Source organism: Athene cunicularia, assembly GCF_003259725.1.
Source record: "Athene cunicularia isolate RWA chromosome 1 unlocalized genomic scaffold, athCun1 chr1_part2, whole genome shotgun sequence".
NCBI lineage: Eukaryota > Metazoa > Chordata > Aves > Strigiformes > Strigidae > Athene > Athene cunicularia.
In genome coordinates, this window is record NW_020799092.1 from 46,071,164 (window position 1) to 46,087,241 (window position 16,078).

Genomic DNA, 16,078 nt, shown 5'->3' on the forward strand with positions numbered 1-16,078 from the left:
AGCTGGAAGGGCTCCACAGCTACACCAGGAACAACAGACATATGTATCCAGACAGAGAGAGGAAAGCCCATGAATACCCACAGAGAGTGTGCTCGCTCTGAGCTCAGCGTCAGCCAGCACGTCTCAGGACCACCTGTTAGTCTTAAATCCCCTCCCTCTCCGTCACTCGCTCCGAGCCCTCCAGACCTCCCTCTTCATTACAGGAAGCAGTTATATTAATAGATGCTTCGGCTAAAGAAAGACCAGTGCTTCAGAGTCTTAACCTGGTACTGTAATTTCCAATGATGTTAAAACAAGACATGTTTTCCACAGAAAGGTTTTGAAGGGCTCATTTGTTCAGCTCTAGCTACCTTTTCTCAGCCGTAAACAAATAAACTCCAAAACTGATAGGGACAAGTCCCCTCTCAAAAGCCCTTCATTTAAATCAACAGGATTTTCTCTACGAAGAGTGTTTCTCAAAGACCTGCTTATGAAGGTTCTTAGCAGTAAATTTAACAGAGATTTCTACAGATACACAGGGTGTTAAAAATGTGACTTTTAATGTCAAACCATTCACTGTCACAGTTTACTTAAGAATCAAGCATCTATGAGGATATCACTATCCAAAGAAATTAACAGCATCTCAGTACTTAGACTACACACGCTTCAAGCATGATACATATTAAATGGTGAATCCAGAGATGCTATGAGCTAATACATGCCCCTCCCCAACATTTATCAAGAATTTTAGCATACACTTTTTAACAGCAAGACTATTTAAGCACTTCCCAAGCTTAGTATGATTTCCTCAACTATGTCACAAGCTTCTCTTCGGCTTCTCATTCTATTTGATTTTTTTTTTCTTCCACTAGATCTGGATGGTAGAAAACACAGAAAACGAAGACTAATGTTATTATGAAACAAAGATCCTTTTATATCAACCTTTAAACTACAGAAAGTAAGGGCTTTGTTACACTAGCTACGTTCACAGCATGCAGTTAATAACTCTTCTAGAATTCACAATGTATTTTTCTACGCTAAAATATGTGAAGTATTTAACCCCATTTTATACATCTGACATATTTAACATACTGCTACTTCTCAGGACCAAGCTAGATAGATTGCATTTCCTTTGGTCAATATGTCTGAAAACAAATAAACATTTCCATTTATACTGTATCTGCCACAGTTCTTCAGCCAGTGTCAATGAAAGAGCAGAAGGCAGGACCCAGGCCGCCAGACCCGTCTCTTGTTTGAGCTCCACCCTGTCATACCAGTAGGAATTTAGTAGCAAAGTGATGGTTTTAGCACAAGTAGGAGGTCTGCCACCCTGTTCAGCACATGCAAGCAGAAGAGTTAGAGGCCCAACAGCTAACTTGCTTCTTTCAGGAAATACCATGGCTTTGAATGTTTAAGAGCACCTGCCAAATTCTGAACCAAACAATGACATTTTCTGAAATTTATACATTTAAAATTTGATGAAAATCCAAGTGGCATAACCCCTCCCCCATACTATTTCAGACCATAAGTGAATATATTTTAAGATTACTTGTTTTATAAATTGATAAAGAATCCATACAGATATGTATAATCTTTAGCAGAACATGAAGGGCACAGGAATATTTTTTTTCACTGAACAGAAAACACCGATACAGTGTTTTTATTATACTGATATTTTATGAGGCTTAAAAAAAATATTCAGTAAGACACATCAGAATATAACAAAATAAAAGGGCAAACTGACTTTGCTGATGAGAATAACAAACCTGTGGAGGTTTACATCTTACAGTGTTTAGTGCCTTACTGGAACAAATAGGCAAGAGCATAAAATGTTGCATATTACTTTAAGGCAAACAAAACTCACTCTATACAAAAAAAGTCAGTTGGATCAATTTGACAATTATAGCAACAAACCAGCTAATACAGATGAGAACATGAACCTGAATTCAAGCTGAACTGAACAGCTGTGGTGGTTAGCCTTCCAATAATTTCATGATTCCTCCATCATTTTACATTTCAAACTCTAGTTAGGCAAAAATGTAGAGTTAATGGAAGACAGCCTGTCCCCCCCAGCTAGTCAGTGGGGGTTCCTCTCAACCTTAGCTGTTAGCTTTAGAATATGAGCTGCTGTGCTCTGCACAGCAATGAACTGCTGTCAGACTGCATCAGCTGTATCGGCTGGGCTAGGGGGAGTTCACATAGCCCCTCCTAAGACAACTCCAATTGCTTACATTACACTGAAGCATTACTAAAGTTAAGAATTCACTGTACTAAAAAGGTACTACTACATGTGTACCTTTCAATCTACCCTAACACAGAGACAGCGCATGGAGATGCTCTCTGAGGAGGACAGAAGGATCTGAAATGTGAGCAGTCACACTCTTGATCCCTGCCACCCTTTAAGGAAAAAAAGCCGTGTAAGGCTTTTTCTTGCAGCAGATTTCAGCCCCCAGGTCATCCTCTGCTCATCTAAGCAGTGTGCTGGAGGAGGGGAGGGAATGATTGTTGCCCATGCTGCCGTCCCACCTGCCTGGGAAGGGAGGTGAGCAGCTGTCCCCTCTGCTATGCGGGCAGCCCCTGACCTCCTACCTCCCGGCAATGGTGCAAAGGTCGGATCTCAGCAGGCCTCCATGAAGGGCAGAAATGGCACGTGCAAACTCCACGTGTGTGGTGCCCATCCCATGTGCTCTCCAGCCATGAGCTGGGATGCATGGCACGTCACCATCTTGGCAGGAGAGCTGGGCACACCACACTGCTCACAGCATCTGCCCCACAACCAGCTTCCCACAAGGAAACCTGCACCCATCCACTGGAAAGCAAAGGGGTGCTCATGAAACATCCAGCGGTTTAGACATGTCTACCCTGACCTTCAGAGCTAGGCAGACCAGCTCTGAACACAGCTATGCAATGAACCAGCGGCTGCCTTACTGCAGCCCTCCCAGGCTACTGCCAGAGCTGAGAAAATAAAAAGAAACCCAAACAAACCCTCCCTGTTACATAAAATACTCTTCAGTGATGAACTGAACAGCCAGTGGTGTCTGACTGGGAATATTCTCTTGGAGGGTGCTGAGTTTATATAGTTTTAAAGCAAAGTCTTTGCTGATAAGCCTCTGTTAGAGCAACACAGCAGTGCTGAGATACCATAAAAATGAAGTCTAATGCACAGGTAGTGGTATCAGCTGGGGGGTAAATGCAGCATTTTCTCTGCTCAGGGGCAGAAAAGCATTGTTCCTCAATGAGGAGTTACTGCCATTTCCTCTCCCACCTCTTAGATAGCAAATGACTGGGATGAGCAAAGGATTTCATTTGCTTTGACTCAACTGGAACTTCTCCATTTAGTCTGGTTTCAGGAACAAAGATCCCCACACACCTATTCACAGTGGAAACTATGTGTAGGAAAAGCTAAACGTATTAAGGAATATCTGCTTGACTGCACTAGCAAATATCCCTATTAACTGAGATCAACATGAAGTTTTGCTTTTTTTTTGGTGGACAATAATGTACTTAGAAAACAAGGTGGTGTCTTTCCAACCTGTCAGTGTGGGTATGCGACACTATGCTATATGCTGCTTCAACAGGCAGACTTCAGTGTGGAAAGATATTCACAGGCCAGTCTTCACAAGGATATTTTCCATATCAATGGAGCTTGAACCTCCAGAGAAGGAGGAAGAGACTTCCAGACCTCCATGGACTGTCTCCCTCCATGGACCAAGATCTGAAATGGACTAAAAGATTTTAGCAATCCAGAATCGGGTTATGCAGAGAATCACTGTATCTATGCACTGGACAGAACTGAATGTGTGAAACGTATTTATCTAGAAACTCTAAACAAAAGCTGCGACCTTCCTTAAATACTGTTCAACTATGTCCAAGTAAATTTTTTCCAAGTAGCAAGAGAGGGGTCCTGCCTAACTAGCCCCTGGGCTTCAGCACTACTGCATTTGCATGACACTGTCAAGGCACAGTATGACAGATTTAATACTTAAAACATAATTTATAACATCATCATGTGTGACAAAGCTTGCAGTTGCTAGGAAGCTTATAAAGAACACAATATAACTACTAAAAGTAAAGAAACAAAAAACTGCTGCATCTGAGCTTAGTTCAGCAAAACTAGCATAATACTTCTAATTTCCAGCTCAGCTGTTCATCCCTTCCTAATCCAAATAAGTAGCTATATTTGTGAGCTCTCTAAAAAAACTTTTGATTCTTGGCAGCTGCACATACACAAAAAGAAAGGATTAAAAATTAACCAGTGATTGGCAATTGGCAATTCCAAAACCTTGCCTCCATTTGAAAGATGGAAATTGAAGATTGTGGTACTCAAACTGGTGTAAAAACCATTTGTTTTCAGATTTAATGGTCTATTACTTTGCAGATAAATAAATAAAGTTGGAATAGAATTGTATATACACCTTTTTAGCTGTGACATCAAAAGTCTTTCATATATTTGACCCTCTGTTGTCAAGGCTCCTAATAATTTATACACTGATAGATAATAAATGTGAAATGAAAATAAAGAAAACTGACAAAAGAGAATGGGAAAGATGTTGAAAACTTTACACAATTCACTATAGATGACAGTTACACTAAGAACAAAAATACTGTGAAGATATCATACACCTTGGCTGCATATCAAACTGAACCACTACCAGATCTATACCACTAGAAATTCACAACTAACATTTTTTTCTAAAAAAAAAAATGCTTCTAGTGCAGACACATTCCTATGATTAGAATGACTTCTTAAGTAAAACATCATGAAATCTGGATGAAACTCATCCAAAATGGAGAAGCAGCAAATAAGCATTAAAGGAGCATTAGAAGTTTTAACCCTTTTGCACTGGCCTTCGGAAGTCTCTCTGCACGAGCAGCAGGTAGTTGGCTTCGTCTAATTGAATACAGATGGCTGCAGCTGAGTGGGTTGTCATGGCTCCCTTTACAGTCAGTAGAGAAAGACCAGTGCCTCTTGGGCATATTTATTCCCATTCTGTAGTAAAGCTGCAAAATCCATGAAATGAACTGTGCCCTGCACAGCTTCTGGAGAAGCCAGGATGCCACTGTGGAAAGCAGATCAGAGGCTGGGAGAGTATGAGTTCTTCTTGGTGCTCGCTCTGAGCAGCAGCAAGAACAAGAAGCAGTGTCCTGACTCCTCTATGGCACACTGCGCGCATCTGAAATGGAAATCCCTGAGGTTTTTCGGGTATGCCATCTCTGTCAGGGATGGAGGACAGAACCCAGAATGACTGAACCCAGTCTCATTTCAGAGCTCTGACATAAACACACAGAAGACCTTCCAAATACAGGGTGATTTCAGCTCACTTTCTTCAGGCCTTAAGTGCTGTTTATTCAAAATAAAACATGTAACACAAATTCTGCCTATCAATCACATCTCAAGGTCCTCTGAGATGAATAGCTTACTTCTTCTGCGGGCTATCTTTTGGGGAATAACTGGATTTCCCCCATTAGGAAGTAAGGAGTAGGGAGGTTTCTTCTGAGCAATAGCTCCGATGAAACACATCCTGGACTTTGAGGAAGAAAATCACAGTGCCAAAGCACATTTGTTCACATCTGGTTAGTTCTTTCACTTTACAACATACTACACTACCATTAAATATTTTCATACATTCTAACATAAAAAATAATATCTCTTTGTTATTTCAGCAATATTTATGCTTGATTCTTTTCAGGATAATCCATCATACTGTACAGTTGTTCCCTATTTTGTTTTGAATACTTCAACCTATAAAATGTGTGTAATTTGCTTTATGTTCTTTTCCAGATGCTGGAAATATGCAGAGGCAGACAGTACTGTGATAGAAGTGAGTGTGGGAGAGAGGACATCACTGTGCTGGTCCAGCTGAGCATTGGGAAGATAATGCACTACTTCCCGGAGACTGCTGCTGGTACAGTGTGATACACATTGTCATTTTTAATGTCTGGTTACAGGCTTACTGTATGTATGTAGGAAGGATAGTGCACCAAAACTGAAGTTGAACAGAAGTTTAAAAAGCTAAATGCAGAGAACAGTAGTGTAATGTGAAAATAACTGTTAATTTTAGCTTTGTAGTAGATATACTAGTAGCAGTACACTCAGAAAAATGAGCAGTCTTTAGGAAAACCACACAGCTACACTTCAGAGTACAGGGAAACCAAAACTCAAGGCTAAAACTGGAGAGAAGATACTGGGTTGCCTTGTAACACGGTTTGACACATGGGATTTGACTCAGCCCATGACAGACAAACTTGCCTGTGGGTTTTGAGTGACTTTGTGCCAAAATTAGTGGACTTCTCAATGCGAGCTTGCATGAAGCCATAACAAAGGGAAATCAGATCAAGGCAAAGAAGCAAAAATATCTGTTAAATGTTGCTAAAACAGTAAATTTATTCATCCTAATCTAGTCTGCTTAAAACAAAAGTAGCCTGATCATTTTTTAGAATACAAGAAAGCTGTGAGCATCCTTGTTTAGATCCTTGCCTGTAGTATAAGTGATTACATGCTATTTGTGCTTGACATTAACAAGGATGTACCTTGTCCGTTTATTCTTTCTTAGGACATTTCTTACTTCAGCCATGGCAGCTACCAGATAATAGGTGAATATTTAGAATTGGAGTATAAGAGAAAAATACTCAAAAGAGATACTGCAGAGCTCAACTTTCATTATAGCTCTTCATACTTTCTTCCAAGCTCTTACACTCACTGTCAGCCTATTGTACCCAACAGTTGTGCTATGATGTGCTCTTTCTTTACTGAGCAAAATCAAAAAGGCATTCATCAGAACTCAGTGTGGAGAAAACAGACATGTCTAGCAGTTTATAAAGCCACCTGGCCAAAACCAGCGTAGTTATTTTCTGTCTGTTGTGCATACTGCTGACCTGCATTTAACTGTGTAGATGAAGAAATCCACCCAAGCAGGCTGGAAGTTTCTGGCAAACGCTACTTAGCAACAGAAGGAAGAGATGCTTATGGTCCCTGGATGAGAGCTGAGCTCTAATACTGGCTTGGCCAGTCATCTCCTGGGTAACCTTGAAAAAGTCACCACATACAGTCTATTAAGGACTTAGCGTGGTTGACAGTGCCTATTGATAACAGCAAATGCAAAAAAAAAACCCAAACCAAAAACATTTTGGCAAAAATATCCTTAGCAATGAACTATGCTAGTAATTTATGAAAAAATACATTACCCAGTAAAAACTTCAGTTTTACCTTTTTTCCCAGGGTGTTAAAAGCCCAGATACTAGCAAAGTGTAAACAGCATGCAGGCACAATGTAATTTAAAAGGCGCTTGTATCGCAACTTCCTACAATGCCCCAAACTCCTGGCCAAGCAGTGCTAACCATCTATTGAGCTTTGAGCATGGTAGGACTGAATAAAACAGGCATCAGGACACAGCAAGCTCTCCAAAGCTTTCACGTGACAAGGTCAAGTTTCTTCTTGGTTCCTCAAGGATTTCTCAGCAAGCAGACCATCGGGGGTATCATGCTGGCAAGTAATGGCAACATTTTTATTACCAAGGCCTTCTTTACTTTTGTAAACAGATCATTGCTTTAATGTTTTATTACACATCTTGAAGACATCCTAGGTTATGAACACTGCCTGCAGAAACACTTGTTTTATCACTTTTTCATTAGCAGACTCCTTCCTACTCCCATACCAGCTCTCAAATACTGGTTTCTACAAAACCAAGCTTTATGATATCTGGCCTCCTTCCACTCTGTGTGTGAAATCAAACACAGAGTATCTCCACGTCAAGATGCCCTGGGCAGAGAGGGCTCCTGCCCACTCACAATAGCTGCTGCAGGAGCTCCCTACAGAGCAACTCCAGAGCACATGAGGAAGACAAGTGAGAAAATCACACAGCATTTTCAGAGCTTTTCAGTATTGGTATCTGAATGTTATGGGATGATTTTGTAAATTTTTCTCTTCACTGATATGCAACCTGAATATCAACTGCCTGTATTCTCTGTAGTCTCATAGGGTTGTATCTGAGACACCCAAACTCTGAAGGACACCATAATTAACTGTTCATAAGATGGTGAAAATGAGACCAAAGAGATGCTCAGAGAATGGGTGAAAGCCTCTACGTATGATGGTGTATGGCTTAAGGGAGGCAGATGAGACTCATACAGGAAAAGAAATGTCAGAGGTCAAGAAAACAGGACCCATAGTAACCAAGGAACTCAGTGCGGAGTTACTGTTCTCTGCAAAATGGCTCAGCTTTGCAGCACTGGGAGACTTGCTGTGGCTTCGGAGACCACAGAAATGCCCCAGTAGGTGGAGAAAAACTGAGCAAGACAGCAAGCATTACTCTTAAAGAGAAAACTCCATCAAACATGCTTCTTGCTCTCCAGTTCCACACCTCTTCCTTTCTCCCTGCACCAGACACAGCAGCCTCCAGCACCACCAGCTCTACAAGCTCCAATGGTCCTTCAAACCCAACAGGGAGGAAAATAGGTCTTTCTCTGAGCTGAGCTCCACCAGCACACAGAATCACAGAATCATCTAGGTTGGAAAGGACCCTGAAGATCATCTAGTCCAACCGTTCACCTAGTACTGACAGTTCCCAACTACACCATATCCCTCAGCGCTATGTCGACCTGACTCTTAAACACCTCCAGGGATGGGGACTCCACCACTGCCCTGGGCAGCCCATTCCAACACCTAACAACCCCTTCTGGAAAGAAATACTCCCTGACATCTAGTCTAAACTTTCCTTGGCGCAACTTGAGGCCATTCCCTCTTGTCCTATCACTTGTTACTTGGTTAAAGAGACTCATCCCCAGCTCTCTGCACCCTCCTTTCAGGGAGCTGTAGAGGACAATGAGGTCTCCCCTCAGCCTCCTCTTCTCCAGACTAAACACCCCCAGTTCCCTCAGCTGCTCCCCGTACGACCTGTGCTCCAGACCCTGCACCAGCTCCGTTGCCCTTCTCTGGACACGCTCGAGTCATTCAATGTCCTTTTTGTAGTGAGGGGCCCAAAACTGAACACAGGAATCGAGGGGCGGCCTCACCAGTGCCAGTACAGGGGTAAGATCCCTTCCCTGTCCCTGCTGGCCACGCTATTGCTGACACAAGCCAGGATGCCATTGGCCTTCTTGGCCCCCTGGGCACACTGCTGGCTCCTGTTCAGCCGGCTGTCAATCAACCCCCCCAGGTCCCTCTCTGACTGGCAGCTCTCCAGCCACTCCTCCCCAAGCCTGTAGCGCTGCTGGGGGTTGTTGTGGCCCAAGGGCAGCCCCCGGCATTTGCCCTTAGTGAAACTCCCCCAGTTGGCCTCAGCCCATGGCTCCAGCCTGTCCAGGTCTCTCTGCAGAGCCTCCCCACCCTCGAGCAGATCAACACTCCCACCCAACTGGGTGTCCTCTGCAAACTGACTGAGGGTGCACTCGATCCCCTCGTCTAGATCATCAATAAAGATGTTAAACAGGAGTGGCCCCAACACCGAGCCCTGGGGGACACCACTCGTGACCGGCCGCCAACTGGATTTAACTCCGTTCACTGTAACTCTCTGGGCCCGGCCATCCAGACAGTTTTTTACCCAACAAAGCGTGTGCCCATCCAAACCTCGAGCAGCCAGTTTTTTCCAGGAGAATGCTGGGGGAAACAGTGTCAAAGGCCTTACTAAAGTCAAGTAAACAACATCCACAGCCTTTCTCTCATCCAATAAGCAGGTCACCCTGTTGTAGAAGGAGATCAGGTTTGTCAGGCAGGACTTGCCTTTCATAAACCCATGCTGACTGGGCCTGAGCATCTGGTTGTCCCTCATGTGTTGTGTGATGGCACTCAGGATGAGCTGCTCCATCAGCTTCCCGGGCACCGAAGTCAAGCTGACAGGCCTGTAATTTCCTGGATCATCCTTCTGACCCTTCTTATAGATAGGAGTCACATTGGCCAATTTCCAATCTGTCAGGACCTCCCTGTCAGCCAGGACTGCTGGTAAATGGTGGAAAGTGGCTTGGCGAGCACCCCAGCCAGCTCCTTCAGCACCCTCAGGTGTATCCCATCCGGTCCCATGGACTTGTGTGTGTCTGTGTGATGCAGCAGGTCACTGACTCTCTCCTCCTGGAACGCGGAGGGTTCATTCTCCCAGTCTCTGTCTCCTGGCTGAGGAGGCTGGATTCCCTCAGTACAACTAGTCTTGTTATTAAAGACTGAGGCAAAGAAGGCATTAAGCACCTCAGCCTTCTCCTCATCACTCGTTACCATGTGTCCTCCTGCATCTAGCAGGGGATGGAGACTCTCCCTGGTCTGTCTTTTGCTGTTGACAAACTTATAGAAACATTTCTTGTCCTTGATTGCTGAAGCCAGATTAATTTCCAGATGGGCTTTAGACCTCCTGATTTACGCCCTACATAGCCTCACAGCATCTTTGTAATCACTGTGAGTGGCTACCCCCTTCTTACAAAGGCTGTAAACTCTCCTTTTCTCCCTGAGTTGCAGCCAAAGCTCCCTGTTCAGCCAGGGTGGTCTTCTCTGCCCCCGGCTTCTCTTACAGCACCTGGGGAGCGCCTGCTCCTGAGCCATTAACACTTCCTTCTTAAAGAGTGCCCAGCCTTCCTGGACCCCTATACCCTTCAGGATTGTCTCCCAGGGGATCCTTTCAAGCAGGTGCCTAAACAAGACAAAGTCAGCCCTTTTGAAGTCCAGGATGTCAGTCCTGCTTAGCTCTCTCCTGGCCTCTCTAAGAAGAGAGAACTCTATTATTTCATGATCGCTGTGCCCTAGTCAGCCTCCAACCACCACATCATCCACCAGTCCTTCTCTGTTCACAAAGAGGAGATCCAGCAGGGCACCTTCTCTGGTCGGTTCACTCATCAGCTGTGTCAGGAAGTTGTATCCCACACATTCCAGGAATCTCCGGGACTGGTCCTGCTCTGCTGTGTTGTATTTCCAGCAGATGTCTGGGAAGTTAAAGTCACCCACAAGAACAAGGGTAAGCAATTGTGAGATTTCTCCTAAATGCCTGTAGAATATTTAATCCACCTCTCTGTCCTGGGTGGGTGGCCTATAGTAGACTCCTACTACAACATCTGCCCTGTTGGCCTTCCCCCTGATTCTAACACAAAGACACTCTACCCTCTCTTCACTACACTTGTGATCAAAGCAATCGTAACAGTCCCTAACATACAGAGCCACCCCACTATCTCTCCTTCCCTGTCTGTCCCTACTAAAGAGCTTGTAGCCATCAACTGGCACACTCCAGTCATGGGAGACATCCCACCATGTTTCTGTAATAGCAACAACATTGTAATTTTCCTGTTTCATCATGGCTACAAACTCCTCCTGTTTGTTACCCATGCTGTGGGCATTGGTATACATGCACTTCAGATGGACACAACCCAAACCACATCGCCTCCTACTGCTCCAGCCCCTGTGGATTCTGAGAAAATGTGGTAATTATGGATTTAAAAGAAAATAAAGAAAATTTTGGGAACTGCACATCATTAAACTCTCCACAGAAAGAACAGGAAAGGGAAGCAGGCTTCCACCACCACTATTTCTCATCTGCCCCCTAGTTCTCACTCTTTTGATAAAATTTTCAGAGGCTCCTTTGACCCTGAACAGTTTTGGTAATTCAAGTTGTAACTCTAGAAGTACTTCTAGCAGCTCAACTCTCTCATTACATGTGATTAAATATGAGCATACTCCTACTGCAGAGATAGTGAACAATGTCTATCCTCTTCTTTAAAAACATGAAAAAATATGTTATACAAATTTGATGGTCAAAAAAATCCTTCTGAAGGAAAGAAAAATCACTAATTCCTTCGTTTATTCCTTGCTTCCATATTTTACCCTAATTTCTGTACGGAGAAATCTATTTCTTTACCATTCTTCACAGTTAGAAGGCATTTAGATAAATATACCGTAATTTGTTCTAAGGGGATAATGGGTTGGGTTTTTGTTTTCGGTTTTGTTTGTTTTTACAGATACTTAAAAAACCTTCTAGTAAGAGAGTTATGCCACATACTAAAATGTAGCACCCTGCCCTTTAACTACACTAAAGCAGGAGTTAGCTAGTGAATATTCAGAGCCAAGATAAAAAACCAGAATGTTAGAAATTGAACAAGGTCCTCACCAAAATACCTATTTCATCGGAGCAAAAGCCAGAAGGCTCTGTTAGGCCATGAAACTGTGCTATACCCTTCACAAGGGAAGACTGCTTAAAAAACAGTCTGAAAAAGAAGCTGAAATGACTGCCAGTCACATTTGAGAAGACACTTTTGGCCTTATCTGCTCCTGTGGGCTTCTGCACCGCTGCAGAGCACCTTGCAACTGGAGAGGCTTCTGTGCTGGGACAGGGATGTTTGCCTGTGCTCAGATCACACTATGCCTGCAGGCGCAATGCTGCAGGTTTAGAAAGTAACACTATAGGCAAGGAGGAAACAGGCTGAGGGATATCACTTTCAACTAGTATTTAAAGGATAACCCCTCACTTGATGCTCATCGATTGTATCTTTATAAAGGACTCCAACAACCAGAAATCTGACAGAAATATTCTAATTTTTCCTTTAGCAGGCAAGTTAACAAATACTTGTGAGTCTCTGCTTCACAAGGTCCTTACAGTATTACAGTGTACTGGTCTCCTCACTCCTGCAGCCCCACCAACCTTGCCACATAAACCCAATACATACACCAACACACACATTGTTGCACGGGCAATGTGCAGTTGGCAACAGTAATAAATATTGGTTCATCAGGGTCAGGCTTTTAACAAAGGCATCCATGAATTCCCAACCGTGCCCCATCACTAAATACAGGAAAGGAACAACCTGGTTTTCATGGTATTTCTAAATACCATCTGCTTAAATATCTTCAGAAAGTTTTAACTGAAAGTCATGTAGGACGTATAATTTCTCCATATTCTCTTAAATTAAGAGTAAAACTTCCGAAAAGGCCTAGCAATATTTCCATTTGGTTCAATGAAAAAGTGCATCAGAAACAAAAGTGCCAGAATTAAAGATAAAAGAAAAGTTACAGAAATTAACTAGAAAGTCCAGAGCAAGTAGTCCACAAAATAATTTATTTCACACCCCCACTACCTAAGTACACCCAGTTGATCAGACTACGGGGAAAGTAAAAAACTGGCTTCCAAAGCCTGGCAGTGACTTTCATCTAAAGCCAAGCCATGAGAAATGCCTAATTTTTCAAATGCCAAATAATGCAGTGAAACAATACAACAGCTCCTGGGCTCCTACCCTACATCATGCTACACACCATGAAACCACCAATATGACATAAGAAATGGAGAATTTTCACTCCAGAGCACTCTCAGATTGAAAGAAGAATTGAATGATAGAGAAGAAAAACCACTCTTTACTGTACATCATTTCACTGGCATAAACTGGAATAATCCCGACTGCTTCTGTTTCAAATGACTTCGTGCAGAGAAATCAGGGCAGGCAATGGCATTCTCATCTGCACAGTATCACCAGGTTTTTACCTCAAATAATAGAGGTGAAAAGGTGACTAGCAGAGCAAGTCTGGACTGCTAAACCAATTAAGCCTCTCTTGAAAAGTAATCCAAAACAACAGCAAGAGGTCAGATACTACAAAGCATCCTTTTCAGAGATATTTCATTACACTTGGCTTTCTTCCTGGGCTGAGGTCCAGAAATATCAGTGCTGCCTTATTTTTTTCCCCAAGAAATAAGTTGCTTGAATAATGTGCACCTTGTGCACTGCATTGAAACAGATGATCATTCATCTCCTTGAATTTTTTCTTTTACTCTGATCTTTCTTCCCTGAGTTATACAAAAGTATTTTTTTCAATTTTTAGGAAGCCTGAAAACAAACCTGTGAATTACAAACAAAAATATCACAAAAGGCAAAAAGACCTTTTATTCACTCCAGGAATCCCACTTCACGATACGTACCAAGAAGTGTACAAAACCCCAAAGATGACCACAGCCCCACTGCGAAATGACGGAAGAAAAGTCTAGCCTCTACTGAAGCTCAGCTCACGTATCTTCCCTGTCCCTGTGGGGAAAGCAAGACAGAGACACTCAAAGGTAACCCCTGCTCCCACAAAAATGTCACAGATCTTTTCTCTCAGGAAAAAGTCTGCACCTAAATACTTTAAAATTACTCCTTTGATATGCTCTTTGACTACATTCCTATCCCAAAAGGAACTTCTCACGCCTTTTAATTATCACCAAATTCAGCAACTCTGATCTTGTCTAAGGGCAACAAACTAGTGAGAACTGACTTCAACCAATATTCAAATAGGGCAATTTAAATAAATGTAGTATCTATGTGACTCAGAATCATGACAATTTAGTGTGTAGCTCCCTCTTTGCCAGCAGTGGACCGTCCCAAAGATGCTGTTGTGCTTTGCTTTTTAGATGACATAAAATGAAAGTCCCTACCACTTGCGGCCTCTGGAAAACACAGTTATTTGGGAACCTTTTGGCGCTGTCACACCTTGCCAAGCAGATTAATATCTTTGAAAGATACTTGCAATTTTAACCTCTGTTGTAATCTCTGCTTCACAAGGGATACCCAAAAGGAGACCATGGCATTTTCATGGAGGCTACCACAGTGGCCACAGATTCAGCTGTAGTCCTGGATGTATCTGCTACAGCTTTCAAGGCCAGTGTAGACACACTTTAGACATTGAGTACAGCTGCGTCTGCTGGCTTTTCACAGAGGGGGATGTCTTTTTTTGTCTGTATTCACTGACTCACAGAAGAGCCTGTGACTATGGGTGCAGACAGACGCCTGGCCACAGAGTGGATTTAGCAGCTGAGCCACAAGGGCAGCCGGCCACACGTTCCTTCACGCCTCTGAGCTGATGTTACACAGCCACTGCTTTCGTTGCCCTCAGCCAATTTTTCAGCCAGATTTGTTCATCAGTCTGGCTCACTGGTGTGCTTGCAAACTGGGAAAGAATGGAGGTTCTTGCAGCAATCCTTCTGCGTTTTAGCTATTGTTTCATCTCCATGAAATTTTACAGCTTTTAAATATTATATTCATGCTAGGTCATAAATGTTGAATGCTTCCTGTGCTACTTAAACAGCAATTTAAGTGAGCAGCTTGAATTACTATGCCTGATAAAAATGGAGCTTGTCATGGAGGAGAAGGAAAAACACTGTAGGCTGTAATCGTCCTGAGAAAACATTGCTGGAAGAAATATAATCCAATGTGACACTTGAAGTTCTTGCCACAGAGCATTTGATCATAAAAGAAAAAATTATGATTTTTAAAGTCTGTTTTCACATGAGTGCACTATACGTCCTGTCAGAACAAACAGTGCACTAACTTAAATGATAAATAAAAAAACATTTTATTTTCACAGCCAAAGTATTTCCATTCCAAGAGTAACTGTAAAAGCAGAGGTACTGAGAGTGTAATTGTGAGAACATTGTATCGTAACAGAAATTTTATATCTCAGCAGAAGACTGTATGAGGTTATTACATCTCCTTAAGACAGAACAAAACAACAGTAAAAGATTGACCTTTCTGTCCCACCTTGGGTTTCATATCTCATCTGTTAAACAAAGGCTCGGTGATGTAAATCAAAAGCCACACACCTTAACATGTCACTTCACGAGGGGTAGCACCAGATGGTCCTAAGAAGTGCAGCAGCACGGCAGCCGTGGGTGAGGAACAGGCAGAGAAGCGAGCACACCCGTGGGGTTCCACACCGAGACCACTCTCGGAGTCACTGTGGAACCCAACAACGTGGCCAAATGCTTTGCAAACCGAGGGATGGCAAAAGAGGACTTTTCACCAACACTAGACTGTGTGTGTTCTCCTGCCGTAGAGAACAGGAACGGGCAGAAATCACGGTGTTTTAGAGTAGAGCAGCAGTAATGAAAGGGCTGAAAATCAGAAAAGTTGTTTTCTACGCAGGGCACGGAAAATGCACCTTCACCTACTATGAATCAGAGCGCAGAGAGTGAAAGGACACGTACATGGTGCGTACCTGGGACTCGCGACACCCCGAGAGAGCCGCCTCCTCCTCTCTGAAGGGCCAGGGAGAAGAACGCGTGTTTTTTGCCGGGGGTGGGAGCCACAGGCACCCTTCGGGGCAGCACTATCCCCCCCATCAGGTGGACGGAGATGGAGCGCTGCTACCTGGGCCGCACCGCGCCCGCGC